This window comes from Nycticebus coucang, chromosome 23 (genome assembly GCF_027406575.1).
Source record: "Nycticebus coucang isolate mNycCou1 chromosome 23, mNycCou1.pri, whole genome shotgun sequence".
Classification (NCBI taxonomy): domain Eukaryota; kingdom Metazoa; phylum Chordata; class Mammalia; order Primates; family Lorisidae; genus Nycticebus; species Nycticebus coucang.
Window position 1 is genome coordinate 22,207,197 of NC_069802.1, and position 16,470 is coordinate 22,223,666.

Genomic DNA, 16,470 nt, shown 5'->3' on the forward strand with positions numbered 1-16,470 from the left:
TTTCCTCTGTACCAGGCCTCAAGTTCTACACAAGAGTGAGGGAGAGAAACTCTGAGCCCTGCTCTCCCAGAGGCGAAAACCGAGTGAGAACTCATAGGTAAGGCCACTTACTCTCTCTGTCACCTTGGAGAAGTTGCCACAATCAGAGTCTAATACTAAGTTTGAACATGAAGGTAATAGCATAGCAGTGTCTACTTCACCTAGTTGACGTAACCACTAGAAGCATTGATGAGTCCCTGACAGGTAAAGTTCTGTAAATGTTAGTTGTCAAATAATCATCCCTTTATTCAGTTCTACTCTGGAGGGTTTGGGATCCAAAAACAAATGCAAATAAACATAGATTAAGGGGACATTTCATGAAGGTATGGCTCTAACTTTGAGACTTAATGGCATCATCAAATCAGATAGTCATTTTAGAGTATTTCAGGCTGAGGAAGCTGTGCCCATCCAGGTCCTTGGGCAAAAGAGAAAATGAGAAGTAACAGAAAGAAACTTTGAAATTCAATTAAAAAGTTGGTAAAGAGGTACAAAAATCCAGTTAGATGAAGGAGCAAGCTCTACTATGCTCTAAGGGAGTAGGGAAATTACAATTAACAATCATTTATTATATATTTTCAAAATAGAATATTTGTAATGTTTCCAACACAAAGAAAATACAATGTTTGAGGTGATAGATATCCTGATGACCCTGATTTAACCATTACGCACCGTATACAGGTATCAAAATAACATACAGCATCCGAATTATGTACAGCTATTAATCAATAAAAAAATAAGTCCAATGAAGACAGCCAGAGAAAGGGTAGCAAATTCGAAACTATAATACTGTACAGGAGCATCTCTTTCAAGGTTTTGACTTCTCAGATGCTAAATAAAGACTTTGTATTTTATCCAAGAGATAATAAGATTCGGAGACAGGATTTTTTTAAGGGAAGTAACACAGTTATATCCTTGTTGGTAAACACTCCCCTGCACTCACTCTGGGACTTCCCATCACAGTTCACTTCCAGTCCAGTATACTTTTGGCAAAGGTTTGCTATCATTGGAACATAGGAAGTGATATGGGCCACTGATCCTTTCTTTTTTCTTCTGAAGAACATTAAAATTAAAATTACATTACTCTAAAGAGTCTGTAGGAATGTTGTGAACCTGGCTTTCTTTCAAGTTCAATTTTCTTTGGCAGCCACTTATACTGGGTAAATGGCCCAGGAGAGCAGCTCACCTCATTTTGGCAAAGACCGTGGTCCCTGGAAGCCTTCTTTTAACTGTATCTACCATCTACTTAAGAAAGATGGATGTTTTCTGAAGCCTATATCTCAATGGAAGGGAAAAAGAATAATAATCATTATTTAAATATCAGGGATAAAATTATATATAATTAAATATGATAAATAATTATTTTCCAACATCTAAGATTTATAAATTTCTAAAAATAAACTACATAGAAAAATTCTTAGAAAATTTAATAATGAATACTATCCCAGATTTCCGTAAATATTTTCTGATTGGTGAAAGTTCAGTCACATTTTCTTTATGTTTTCAAATGACCTTTATGAAAAGAAGAAAGTCAAGGAAGGAAATTTGTCTTTTAATAAAAAGTATGGGTGGGCATACATAAAAATATCCATTGTCTGATCTGAAGGTTCTCCTGACATCGTTTAAAAATACAGTAAATCAATGTTTCAGCACGTTTTCTGGAAATGCTATTTTCACATACTAACCAATTTTTTGTGCTATGTCAGACCTTCATACGCTAGCTGTCATGAACCCAACTTATGCCCTTTCCAAAAGCCTCTATCCTAGTTACAATAACCAGTGTTCTTTGATTTTGACACATGTATCTTACAAATGAATTATGTATAATTAAATGCCTCATTCACACCTTTAGTTTAATATTTTTCAGTATAAAGTAAAGTTTTTAATTCTTTTCTTTTTTTCGAATATAAAAGTCTAAGTTTATAATACATTACAGAAAGGAGAGAGAGTGAGGGGAAGAGATGAGAAAAGACAGAGAAGGGAGCAGAGAGTGTGGAATAAGAAAAGGGAAGATCTATTTTTTTTTAAGTTCCCCAAAGAATGTTATTCTAATGCAATGTAGCATATGCCTGGAAGACTGTCTTCTAATCATAAATACCTTAATATAAGGTAAAATCTTTTATAAACCATTTATTAGTTTTTAGTTCAACAATACAGCATAAATAACTTACAGATTTGATACTTCCTCATATTTTTAAATGTCAAATTTTGTTAGAAATCATTCTCTTAACGAGGCAGGAAAGAATTTTCCCTCCAATTAGTATTTCTTGTATCTCTGAATGAATAATATGTACTGATAAAATGAGGCTGAATTCGCCATTTTTTTTTATTATTTTTCCATGTTCTATAGTTATAAATACCTAATTGTATAAAAACAAGAAAGCATGGAGCATTTTGTTATTGTGATGCTAATCTGGTCCCTAAAATCCTCTCAAGTTATATAGTATATGTCGCAGAAAAATTAATCATCAAAAATTATCTTCGTGATCTGTCAGCTAATGACTTGATTAGGCCCTCCTTAATTCATTGAGAGTAAACATTTGAAAACCTTTTGATAACAAAGATTTTGGTATCCAGTGCATAGCTCTAAGTCTTTCTCTGTTGTGTAATAATTATGTCTACAGAAATGCTTCACAGTTGAAGTTTAGGAATGGTGGGAGATTTTCTTAGTGTTATTTGTTTGTTTGTTTGTTTGTTTTATGTGTGTGTATTTGTAAAGTTGAAGAAGAGCAATTGAGAATAAGAGAGATGGTCCAGGGAAGCTGGATCCCTAGCATGGGAGTGCACTCTCAGATTGATTTTTGAAAATCGCATACATAAAAATTGAGAATCTCGAAATTGCTTTTCTTAAATCTAATTCTATACAATAATTCCTTAGAAAGCTAACATGCACCCATATGAGTACCACTTTTTAAAGATCCTTTATCAATCACCAGTGATACGGTAATGTCTCAATACTATTCCATAAAGTAAAAGCCATTATTGTCACTTTTCTAGTAATGGAAATGAAAGACATAAATGGCTAAAACAAAACCATGAAATCCCTCCTGACCTTGCTAGTGAATCAAATTACTCTCATCATCTCTACCAACAGAGTAATGTTTGTGAAAGCCTACGGAGACATAAAAGGATTACTTTAATGTTGTGATTTGGGAGGAGAAAAAGTGATGTTTCAAGCCATGGGAGGAGCAGTCAAAGACGTTAAATTCCAAATACATTTTCAGGTACTTGGGTAGTTCTCTCCACTTACATAGTTACACAATTTGTGTGATTTGTCAATTACTATTGTTTTGAAATATTAAACAATATTATTCATTTTCAAAATTACTCCAAAATTTTTGTTACAGATAGAAAGAAATGCCATGTCAAGGACCTAAGCAAGATAGAAATCAGTCTTTCCAAGGAGCACTTTGCTGGTTAAAGGATCCACATTTGCTGTTTCAATTATTCCTACATTAGCTAATGAGCATTAGGGCAGTGCCTGCGGCTCAAAGGATTAGGGCACTGACCCCATATACTGGAGGTGGTGGGTTCAAACCTGGCCCCAGCCAAAAACTGCAAAAACAAAAACTAATGACCATTAATTATTTTTGCACATACTTCATTAATTTTTCACCTATAGCTTCCTATCAATGTCCTTCAAAACAAACAACAATAACAAAATTAGGAATAAGACCCAGGCAAAGACTTGTGTGCCCATTTTGTAACTATTTCCCTGTCAGTTCCTGGGATTAAATTTATGGAGAAGGGGACGGAAAAGAAAACAGAAACATAGTGTCCCCCCCCCACCATGCTCTTGAACAAAGTGCAGAAGACAAAGGAATATTATTTAGTATATGCATATATTTAGACACACACATAACACACAAATATACTTTTCTATATATGTACATATCCATACTTCTGCCCAGTTATTTCTACTTCTAGATAACTCTGTAATTAGCTCACAACTGATTTCAGAACCTAACTCAACCATAGGACACAGTCATGGGCTAGGAAAATACTCAAAACAATGGAAAGAAAGGGAAAATGTCAATTATTTGACGTGAATTTTGGTCATTGTTTTTATCTCCTACTTTTGTTCCATTGTCCTCTGAGATAGGCTTTGCATCCCAAGTTCTGAGCTGATATCTGCCACGTATCCTACCCAGAGATTCTGATAATCATGAATTCTGACTAAGGCCCTAGACAATTTGTTTACATACAGAGTCATCCTTTTCACTTTCTTTCATTTTCTTCCATTTCCTCACATTCTAAACTTACTTTGCTTCAATTCACTGAATTCCAGAATGAGTATAATGCAGGCTAAGCTGTAGACTGCCTCCATTGTTGGACCCATTTAAAGCCCGTGGGAATCGTATCTACCCTTTCATGTTCAACTTTTTGTGTTTGTTGGATTTTGTAGTGAGACTTCCCCAAAGGTAGAAGTTTGATATTTCACAAAACCTGCATTTGTTTGGTTTTGTGCTTGACCAGTCCATGTAATAATCTTCTCATCACAAAGTTCTGAATAGATTGTGCTATGTAATACATTTTTTTCCCCAACATAATTTCCTAATCTTAACCATGTCTTCTTGATAAAGATGATTCTGTAAAGTTATAGAAGAAATTGGGAAATTAGGTGAAGAAATGGACATAATAGCCAAGAATCACCAAGATCTTGCCTTAATGTTCTCCTGAAACTGCTCACACTCAGTGAAGCAGCAAGGCCTTTCTTTCAGAAAGAAGAAAAGAGGAAAACAATGAAAGAAAAGATAAATTTCTTCTGTCTCAAACAATTCCTTGTTAAACAGAGTCACTGGGATCCTTTTTTTAGAGGCAGAGTCCCACTATGTCGCTCTTGATAGAGTGCTCTGACATCACGGCTCACAGCAACCTCAAATTCTTGGGCTTAAGGGTTCTCTTGCCTCAGCCTCCTGAGTAGCTGGGACTACAGGCACCTGCCACACCTGGCTATTTTTTGATTTTAGTTGTCATTGTTTTTTAGCAGGCCCAGGCTGGGCTCGAACTCACCAGCCCCTGTGTATGTGGCCAGCACCTTAACCACTGAGCTATGGGTGCCGAGCCTGGGATCCTTTTGTGACATGTTTTCTCCCAGCAATTTTTATGATAGAAAATGATGTTCCTTTCCACCTCCCAGAATAATTTTAATTGAAGACAGTTGAAAAAAGGGAAGAGAAAAAATTCAATTCAATTGAAACAAAAGGCAGGGGAATTTTTGAACAATGGAATTAAGCTATTGGGAAAGTACTTGGGACATTGAGAGAGGGTGGCCAGTGTCATTAGGCCACCAGTGTTTGTTCACTGGCACTTAAACAAGTCAAGTTCTTACCCCCCAACAAAGACTGGAAGAGAGGTGAGCATCTTTGCACATGAGTACTTTTGGTAGCTCTCAGGTTCTTAACAACGACATTCTGGGCTTGTAAAGCTGGCAAGAGGCTGAGAAATGACTTAACTAGCAAGGAATTGAAGAAAGAATTTTGAATTGCAAGTTTCATTCAGTAAATATCCTAGGGAAAATGGAAATAGATCAGGGGCCTACACTTAGGAAGAAACTAAGAAGCTGAGAGGACTGTTAAGTCTGTCATGGTCACTAAGCAGGTTGGAAAATAAAAACAATGTCTGGAGTTTGACTTTTCATGCAAAATGTCATAATAATAAATATCAGATTTATTTCTTGTTAAGGGCAGAAATAGAATGACATAATAGAAGCGGATATAGTGTTATATCATTGAAATTTTTTATGATTTATATTATTAAAAATGTTACAATGAAACACTAAGATGGATTATTGTGGTAATTTTGATATAGGTGTGACCAAGAGGGAAGGAAAGTGATAAAAAGTATTAGATCAAATTAGCTTTTCATATATGAAAAAATTTCAGCGAATTGTTCTACAGGCACAAACTTGTAGCACAACTATATTTAAACACTAAAATCTTTTTCAGGACATTGATGGTATATTAATTAAAAATATTTGTATACTGCTCTTGTTCAGGTGGCAGCCGAGCTCTTGAGCTAATGGACATTTTTAATATTCTGCCTCTTTTTAGCCCATCTTAAAGCACACATATAGGCTTGGATTTCTTTACAATGAAATCAAGATGATTATATTTAGAAAGGTACCTTTACAGATGCTTAAAGATCTGTCTTCAGTGAGACTCATATGCAAACAATCAAATGAAACCAAGGGAAATAGTGGATAAGAATGTTTAAAAAGTACAGTCCGTTTGAAATTATCATGAGTCTTTTATCTCCTTATATTCTTTTATAAGATAAGCCTATTATTATTTACAGCCTCCAAATTAAAATATTTATTGGAGAATTGCTAAAAGTAAATTCTTGAAATATAAAATAAAAATTACGCCCCATAGATTCTGACTACATGAAAATAAATATTAAGGACCGGATAAAGGAATAGTTGATGAAGCACTGCCATCTTTTGGTTATATAAATTAAGGATATACAAAATGTGGAGATGTTAAATATCCAAGAAGGTAACGTGCTCAACTTAAAAATTCAGAAATTAAAATTTTTATAAATGACAAAAAAGTAGATCATAAATATTTGGTTTGGGCAGATAGAGCAACAAAATTCTTCCCAACAGAATTCTGAAAGGAAAATTGTCAACTATCAACTTGAAGTCTTTTAGTATCATAAATAAGACACAGCTAATAACTATAACCTTTTTTACATTATTCATGTGCTCCACAGGGGGCTTAATGATGACTAATAAATAGTTAATTTTTAAGGATTATTTATTAGTATTTATGATTTGTCAGTAGACATGTAATACAATATTTATTATTGTGGAATAGTTGTGCAATAATGCCCCAAGTTTTTCATCCAGGAAATGAAATGAAATCAAATGATATCAAATTTAATAGAACCAGTAATATTTTCAAAGGCACTATTAGATTCATATTTTTGTTCACTATGCATCTTATAAATCTCATGAAAATCCTAAAATTTTGTATTTTTCTTTTGCCTCAATTGATGATGTAGATAATTAAGCTTTCTGACAGTTACTCCAAAATTTGCTGTTATTTTCCCATCATTTCTGTTCAGCTCTTATATATGAAAAATGATTGAGAATCTTGGCAACTTGATGAATCATAACAGGAAACACATAATGGCATCGCATGTATAATGAAGAAATCAAGATGCCCTTCTGATAGGGAACATATTTAAAAGAAAGTCATTCTAAGAAGTTGCCATTTCTATTTTAGCTAAGCCTTCCCTACACATTTATTCAACTGTATAAATAGTTTCAACAATCAGATCTCTTGCATGTATGAAGTTAAATTATTTTTAAAAGGAAATTATGTAAAATAAGAGCTTGCTGAGTAAAAAACTAAATGTACAGGTATTGGTATATATAATAGCAATATTTCTATAACAATTTATGTTTTATGATTTTAATAATTTTAAGGATAAGATAATTTAAAATTTCTATAAAATGTAATACATTGGCTTTTAAATTAGAATAAAATCTAAATAATTAGTTCTTAATGACATTATAAGATGGCAAATGAGTTATTGGCTCCACCTTTCCCCCCACAGAAATCCACTTTGCAGTATCCACAAGCATTAATAAACCTTCACAGATATTCTAGAACTTGGGCATGAAGCTCAAGCTTCAAGAAGACATCTGCACCTCAGTGTTTATCACAGCACAATTCACAATTGCAAAGATGTGGAACCACTTAAGTGCCCACCAGTTCATCAATGAATAAAGAAAATACACAGACAGACACGCACACACTCCCTAAGGAGTAACACTTAGCTGTGAAAAGGAATGAAATAATGTCATTTGCAACAACTTGGATAACATTAGAGACCTTTATGCTAAGAGATGTATCTCAGGAATGGAAAACCAAATACCATAAATTTGCACTAATGAGTGGGGGCTAAACAATGGGCACACAGAGGCACAAAAATACAGAAGACATGAAAAACAAAAATAGGGGCGGCTGGAAGAGGAGAAGTGGGATAAAATCTTAACTAATGGGTACAATGAGCACTATTATGGTGAAAGACATACCAAAGGCCATGCCATATGCAGGATATCTATGTAACAAAAAACATCCGTACCCCCTTGACATTTTGAAATTTAAAAAAAGTATTTTGAAGCAAAGAGCCGAAATAGAAAATAGTGGCAGAGATACTTTTAAAATTAATATGTACTGGAAATACCTCTTTGAGCAGATAAAATTTAATCTGAACCCTAAAGGATGGGAAAGAATCAATATGTAGGGAGTGGGGAGAGGTGAGCTGAGGGCGGTGGGGGAAGGTGTAAGAGAAGATTAGAATGGGAAAGAGTTTGACATGTTAGAAAGGAGGTTAGACTAAAAGAATAAGGCTGTGATGGAGAGAAAGAGAGGGATCAAAGTAGACTAGAAAGGGAGGCAAAATTTTTAACTAGAGTTGTTGATGCATAGAAGGAAAGAGAGAATCAAGTTTGATTCCTAAACTTCTCTCAGAAAAGGCATTATTCAGAGTCGTAAGACCAGTGTACACAATCCTAGTGCCAATATGTAACTGTGGGAATACTGTGGTACAAATGTGTCTCCCAGAGGTTTATGTGTTGGAAACTTAATCCCTGAAGCAATAATTTTAGGAAGTTGAATCTAAGATGAATTGATTGGGTCATGAGGGTGAAGCCCTCACACATGGATTAATTTCATTACTATGGGAGTAGGTTATTGAACAAGTAGTTTATTATAAAGTGAGTCCAGCTCCTGGTCCCTGTCTCTGTCTGCCTGGCTTGTGCCTTTCCACCATGATCTGACGCAGCCTGGTGGCTCAGGCCTGTCATCCTAGCACCTAGGTTGAGGTAGGAGAATTTCCTGAGCTCAGGTGTTCCAGACCAGTCTGAGCAAGAGGGAGACCCCATCTCCACTAAAATTAGAAAAATTAACTGTGCAAGGTGACACAAGCCTACAGTTCCAGCTACTCGGGAAGCTGTAGCAAGAGGATCACTTGAGCCCTAGAATTGGAAGTTGCTGTGAGCTATGACACCACATCACTTTAGCTAGGGTGACAGAGTAAGAGTGTGTCTAAAAAAAAAAAAAAAAGGAAAGGAAAGAGCCTCACCAGATGCCAGAGACATGCTTTTGGACTCCCCAACCTTCAGAATGGTAAGAAATAAATTTCTTTTCCTTATAAATAAAAAAAAAAAAGTGGTAAAGCCAGTATAGTCTAAGACCAAAGTTTAATTTTATGATATCTTCATATTATTAGTACTTACTAGTGGCTTGAAAAGTTTATTTGCTCTTTTAATTTTCACAGTTGTTAATTACTCTCCTCCTAAAACTTCCATCTCATCTTGGGCTTATAGTCAAAACTTCACCATATTTGTTCCGATAGTCATGTAACTATCTCTATTCCAAAAACAAAAGCTGCAGGCAGAGCACTGTTGAAATATCTTTTGTGGAATTTCACCCTTCTCTGAACGCCATAACCAGCCTTTGATTTCAGCCCCAATTAGGTTCTTTTTTTTTTTTTGAGACAGAGTTTTACCATGTCACCCTCGGTAGAGCGCTGTTGCATCACAGCTCACAGCAACCTCCAACTCTGGGGCTTAAGCAATTCTCTTGCCTGAGCCTCCCAAGTAGCTGGGACCACAGGCGCCTACCACAATGTCTGGCTATTTTTTTTTATTGCAGTTGTCATTATTGTTTAGCAGGCCTAGGCTGAGTTCAAACCCACCAGCCTCGGTGTATGTGGCCAGTACCCTAACCACTGAGTACAGGCACCGAGCCAAAAGTTTTTGATGTGCACGTTTTTACCCAGACATCATGATGTATATTGAAAACACCTTCAGAGCAGAGTCGAACTCCTATTTAAATAATATGTGCCCAAGCCTCGCACAGACTAAACAGTCAGTGAATAGAGCTTCATTCCTTTAGTTGAAATTGGTTAAATAGTTACTGTATGGCAAGCTCTGTGGCCCTGGAATATCAAAATGAGTAAAGTCATGGCCCCTGCCCTTAATTTAAAAAAGGGGGTGGGGGAGCTGTAGTGAAGAAACTGTTAGGTTTTGGCTTCTTTCAGCCTCTTGTCCAATGGCATTCCTGTCACTTAAGGTCAGAGAGGTGGGGCATTAGGCCCTATCCAATCAAGGATGCTGAAAAAAAAAAAAAAGAAATATTTTTTTGTGTATTTAAATTGAAAATTTTCCATTTGCATTTTGTTACATGTTCATTTTGCTATTTGTGTAAAAGTGCTAGACCACATTGGAGTTATTGTTGAACACTATTTTGGGAACAGTAATAATTTATTCTTTTGATTCCTTGAGTATAAACCTCTTTTCTTCTTTTTTAAAATCAGTCTGTCTCTCCTTATGTTTGCCTCTCTCCCTTAAATTATTCTAGTTTTTAACTGTTAAAAATTCACACAAATGTTTTATTAAAATGTAATATATTCAATTTTTGATAGTCAAATATTTTAAAAGTTCTTCAGAATTAGTTGATTCAAATAAGATTTGTTTATTTTTTTCTTTTTCTTTTTTTTTTTTTTTTTTTTGGCCGGGGCTGGGTTTGAACCCACCACCTCCAGCATATGGGACCGGCGCCCTACCCGCTGAGCCACAGGCACCGCCCTGTTTATTTTTTTCTTCATGAGTCTATAAGGTAGTTGAAATTCGCCTGGATGAAGGTGTGTATATATATAAATATATAAGTAACTGGATATTTTATCCAACCTATTCAGTGTTAACACTTGCAAATACTTGCCTCCTTCCTATTGATTTAATTCTTTTTTAGTTTATTTATTATTATTTTTTTTTTATTGTTTGAGATTCACGGAGAGTACAAAGAATCAGGTTATATCAATTGCGTTTGTTAGATAAAGTTCCTCTTATAATTGTGTCCCATCCCCAAGAGGCGTGCCATACACCATGAAGCCCCATCCCCCTTCCTCCTCCCCTTTCCCCATCCCTCCTTCCCCTACCCCTCCTTTTATTAGCTGGTCTACTGCCTTCATATAAGAATTGAGCACATTGGAATCTTGCTTCTCCATTCTTGTGATGCTTTACTAAGAAGTGTTCCACCTGCATCCAGGTTAATACAAAAGATATTTGATCATCTACATTTGGTGCACAGGCTTAAGAAATTTTAGCTCAGAATTCCTGAAGAGAAAATATAAAACCACATTTTCTTTGTGACATTCCCTGCCTTTAAGCAGATGTGTCTTTCACACAATAACCAGCAGTGCCGTATTAAGTCCTCCATTCCCTACCTGCTCTTCTCCATCGTTCTAAATCTATCATGGATAGTACTGGGCTGGTTTGGACATGCGATTCAATTGCACTATGTAAGACAAAAGGGGAAATACGTGTATATTAGGGGGCTTCTGAGAAAACTTCGTTATCTATTTGTCTGTTTATTTATTTATTTTTAAAGTAATAGTTCACAAAGAAGATGCAAAGATGTCTTTGCTCCTAGAGGTATTATTTTTTCTTTTAGGTTTTCTTGCTGGGTGCTGTTTGATTTCTCTTGGAATGTGAACATGAAGATGGCCGATGATATTTCCCAAGAATGTCAGGGAAGAGAAATCTCTTTCTGTCTCTCTCCCGTCCTTGCTCCCTTCCTCTCCCTTCACTCATACTTCCTCTGCTTTGCTACCTTGCTTTCTTAGCATTTTTAGAAAACTTGACTCTGCTTTTGTCTCCCCAGGGGAAATGTCAGCTCTAAGACAGGATGCATTTCCAAGGGTCATTGTCTGCCTACGATGTGGTTATGGCCCCATGCCAAACTGCTCCCAAAATAAGTAAGTAAAACAATATTTTATTAGTCTATGCGATGTCTTGTTCCAAGTGGTGGGTTGTCGTTAGGGGTCTTTTATATAGTTGTAGTCAGATGACAGGTGAAATTAGAATCAACTGAGTACTCAAGTTGCTGAAGGTTCTCCCCCAGCTCAGCATCAACTGTGCTCTGGAATGCCTCTGTGCATCTCTCCCACGTGGCTCGGGCTTCTCCCGGTGTGGAAGTTATGTTTGGAGAGAAACTGCCAAAAATGAGCCCCCTAATATATATATAGATAGAAACTGCAAAGGATCCTTAAAACATGTCCCTGGTAGTTACAGAACTTCATTTCAGTTGTGGCAGGCGCCTGTAGTCCCAGCTACTCGGGAGGCTGAGGCAAGAGAATCGCTTAAGCCCAGGAGTTGGAGGTTGCCGTGAGCTGTGTGATGCCACGGCACTCTACCGAGGGCCATAAAGTGAGACTCTGTCTCTACAAAAAAAAAAAAAAGAACTTCATTTCAGTTATATTCTTATGGCAGAGCAAGTCAGTTCAGTTTAGGCAAATTAGATTCCTCCTTTACAAAGAATGACAACGAATTTTCTTTCATTTTTAATGTAGGACACAACAAAATTCAGTGCCTAGGTTAGGTCCTAAAAGAAGTATTCAGAAAACATTTTTGAATTAATGAGTGAGTAAGAGAAACTCAGGTCCCTGAGGTCATCTTGAAGCTGGACAGTTACTGGTGCTGCGACCACCTGCTTCCTATCATCTTGTTCCTTCTTGTCTTCCTGTCTTCTTGAACGATAATAAATTCTGATCTTTATAAGGTAGTGGAAATGGATTTTTTTCTTAATTATAGTTGAAAAGCAACCTAACTTATAGATGGATTGTGAAACCCCATGAATCACAGGGGAACAAAAAAAATGTGTTGAACCGGTTGAGTGTGTGTCTTGAACTTGCCAAAATCCCTCGGCTGGTATCCTCACAGCATCTGACTTGTGTAGCAAAAGTTTGTCATAAAATTGCTTCTTTTACCTGGATCACAAAACCCCCTGATAATCACTATAATGGGACTTGTCTATTCTAATATTTCTGTTATTTTAATTGTAGTAAAATTTAAGAGTATAATGTGATGCTGGGAGGTAGGGGTTATATGTTGTAGGGTAAGTTTTTACACATGATTAAAATTAGCCTTCATGTCAAATCTCTTTGAATTAATATCTTGTTCTTGACATGTCTGTAAGACTTATTCTTCATTGTCTGGTTCTATTACATATCACCATCAGTTAAACTTGTCACTTTTTTAAAAAACAGAGATTTTTATACCATTTGCATAAAATTCTGTCTCTGTTTTATGTATATAATTTCTACAGCTCCAAATAATTTCATCCTACTTTAAAGATCGGTGCAATGCTATTAAAAAAAAAAGGTCCATTTCCTCCACTCATTACCATGTAGTTTTCTTTCCATGACAGACCTCTTTGTGCTGTGGAGAGATGGGTGTTACCTGGAATTCCATAATAATTTTTAGTAAAAGGGGAATGTTTCCAGATTAAATGGCATCATAATACTATGTAAATAAGGTAAAGCCTTGAATCCTATTTTCTGTTATACAATCAAGCATCTCTTAGTCTGAATTCCCTTGAGAACTGGTAATTTGAGTTTAAATGTCTAAATCACAGTATTTAGAATTATTCAAAAAAGTGTTTACCAACTCTTCATAGAAATTGTTGTGGGATTACTGAAGACATTCTCTACAACGCACTCAACCATGCTACTTTCTGGGGTACATTTGCATTTAGGAAGTCCCCAAAAGCTAATTGAGCAAAGTGTATTGATTTTTTCTTTCTGAGTTTAAAAAGAATAGATAAGGACATTTTATATAAATAGTTAATGACTACCATTTTCAAGCGATAACAATGAACTGTTTCAACTGAATATCTTCCCTATGACTAAGTTAATTCAGACAATATGCGTGGCTGGTGAAATTGTTAGTCCTCACTCGCCCCATAAATGACTGAGTCCTTCTAAACATAAAGATAAAAGATAAAAGTATATGGAGAATGAAAACAAAGACAGTGGAAGAATAAGGAGCTTTGGTTGCCTGTTGCTGTTTCTGGTGATAGACTGACAGAAGAACGTATCTTAAGACAACACAAAAAGTTGGCAATTACAATCTGCAAAGAAATGACAGATAGCACCTTCGATTAGCGAAAAATGTGACAATGATAGAAAGAGGAAAATAAATAATACTAAATGAAGGAAAAAATCTAAGAAAAGTATGCTGCAATTGAAGGTGTACAATGAGGAAAAGGAAAGAGGGATATTACAATCAAGAATTTAAAAATAATGCTTTCACCTACTAACTTAAGCATTTTAACAGTACACGTTGGAAGGAAGGGCTTATTATTATCTACCATATATTCTCTGAAATTCAAGTAACTTTCTCAATTTGCTTCATCTATTTTATTCAATGCTTAAGATATTTTAAAAGTCTCTAGACTTGATATTATTAATAAAAGTCTTTAATTTCTCTAGGGTTTACAAATCTCATCATAAACTAAATGTTTCACTGAAAGGTAATTTCAAATGGTCCACAAATCTTTAAGAGAGGCTTTTAAAGTTAAAATGGACTAAGGTCATTCTAGATGTGCATAAATGATGCAATTTAAGGTCTGAAAGGGTGGTCAAGGGTCTGATTTTCGATACAATTGCTGTCTTAGAGCATGGTTCCTCAGGGGCCTAAGACATTTCTTAAAATATCATGTTAACTATCATTCAGAAACATCATGAGGGAGGCTGAAGCTATTATATCTAATTTTCAGGTGATAAAAATAAGTCAATGAGAGGTTAAGTAGCTTGATCAAGGTCACCAGGCAAGTTCTAGTGAAGCTAAAAATGAAAATTCCATCTCGCTCACTTGAAATGATGTCATCTGACCAGTGGGCCTTTATTCCGAGGTCATTATGCTAAACATAAGACTTGATAAAAGCATTGACCTCATTGGAGATAGAAACTGAAAAGATCTTTTAAAAGAAAGAAGCGTTTATGTTTGTCATGCTGAACATTTCAATTTCCCACATTGCTGTTTCAAATTTCCAATTCCAAAAGCACCTTGTTTTGAAGAAAAAAAAAAATCAAATTTGGGTACAATCAAATGACAATGAAGTTGATGTTACCACATGGCAATGCAAGTTGCAGACATCTGGGAAATCTGGGGCTATGATTGCTTGTTCTAGAAATGTATTGTTAAAGCACCAGCAGTTGTCTAATCTACGTAGCCAAATTATTAGTCTTTGTGAAATTAAAGCATGATTATTTGAATCAGGCCCAGAAAATAAGATTGCTCTACTGTGCTGTCATAGGGGAACAAGAATCACTAAGAGCCACTCCAGCTGCTCAAGTAGCAACTAGACAGAGAAACAAATCAAAGTGCTTTGTGGTTTCTCATGCCAATGTCTAAAATGGCCAGTTATTGACAGTTTTCAAAGCACAAAGGCCATTGCAAAACAGCTAATCAATTTTCTGTGCTTCCTTTATACAGCCAAATAAATTATTTCCCACTGAAATCATATTGATCATTAAAGAAAAACAAACAAACAAAAAACACATCAAGTAGTTCAGTAATTGGTTGCGTTTTAGTAGGTACGGTTTATTTTCTTATTTTTCTTCTATAAAAATACATATGTCTTTCCCAAGAATTGACCTGCAGTGAATAACTAAAATACGTTAAGTGTTATAACAGAGCTGTACAGGAACTATTTTAACACATTCACAAAAACAAATGAGGAATTTAATGAGGAAAAATTAAATTCGTTAACACCTGCACACACCTTGGGTGCTTTCACAGGCTACATGATTTACTCCTCAAAAATACAGATGAATTATAAAACTGCACATATATTTACAGAAAAAATATTCATAAGTGTCTTTGTCACTTCTTAGCCATCATCATAGCTGTCTGGGTGACAAACACCCCCAGAGAGCTAATAAATTCTCGATTTTTCATGCATATCTGAATTGGTAATGAAAGTTCGTGTTAAGCACCCTGCGGGGTTAGCAGAGTTGAGATTTTATCCAGTTCTGGACAACATTCAGTTTCACAACAGAACAGGTTCTCCTGTGGCCACTGTGCTCAAATGGCATCTACGTTTGCCACATGACTGGAGGGAGGAATTTCATTTCTCTTCATCTTTTAATACACAAAATGTCTATTTTTTTATTTGATTATATGTAGAATCATTGTCTGACAATGCAAGACAAAGATTTTGTCCGCACTTGTTATAGATTTTCTAATGGTTTGAACCACAGTAAGCATGCTTACCCAATCATTCATAACATATTTTATTTCCCAAGTATAACCTGTTTGCCATGTTGCCAATTTTTCTCTGAGTCTACAGAGCAGTGCCAGCAGCTTGGTACTCCAGAGATATAAAACTTCTGTTTTGGAACTGGTTGTCTTTCTCTCAAACTATTCTTGTCAGAATTATTTGTGAATCAGCCAATAAAATATTTCAACAACGAGAAAAGACAAAGATAGAGCTGTGTATATTTTCCTTCCCTGGTGCTGAAGGAATGTGCAGGAAAGCTGCTTCCAACAAGCTCTTGGCCAAAATCATCAGAGGGGTACCAGGAAGTGTCTCTCATGGCATTGCATTGCTTGAAAGTTAAAATACAAACTTATTG

General features: G+C 35.6%; 1 pseudogene; it reads right to left on the reverse strand.

The window, feature by feature from the left end:
- LOC128575879 (60S ribosomal protein L28-like) overlaps positions 1-16,470 on the reverse strand; it is an 88,496-nt pseudogene that overhangs the window by 55,370 nt on the left and 16,656 nt on the right.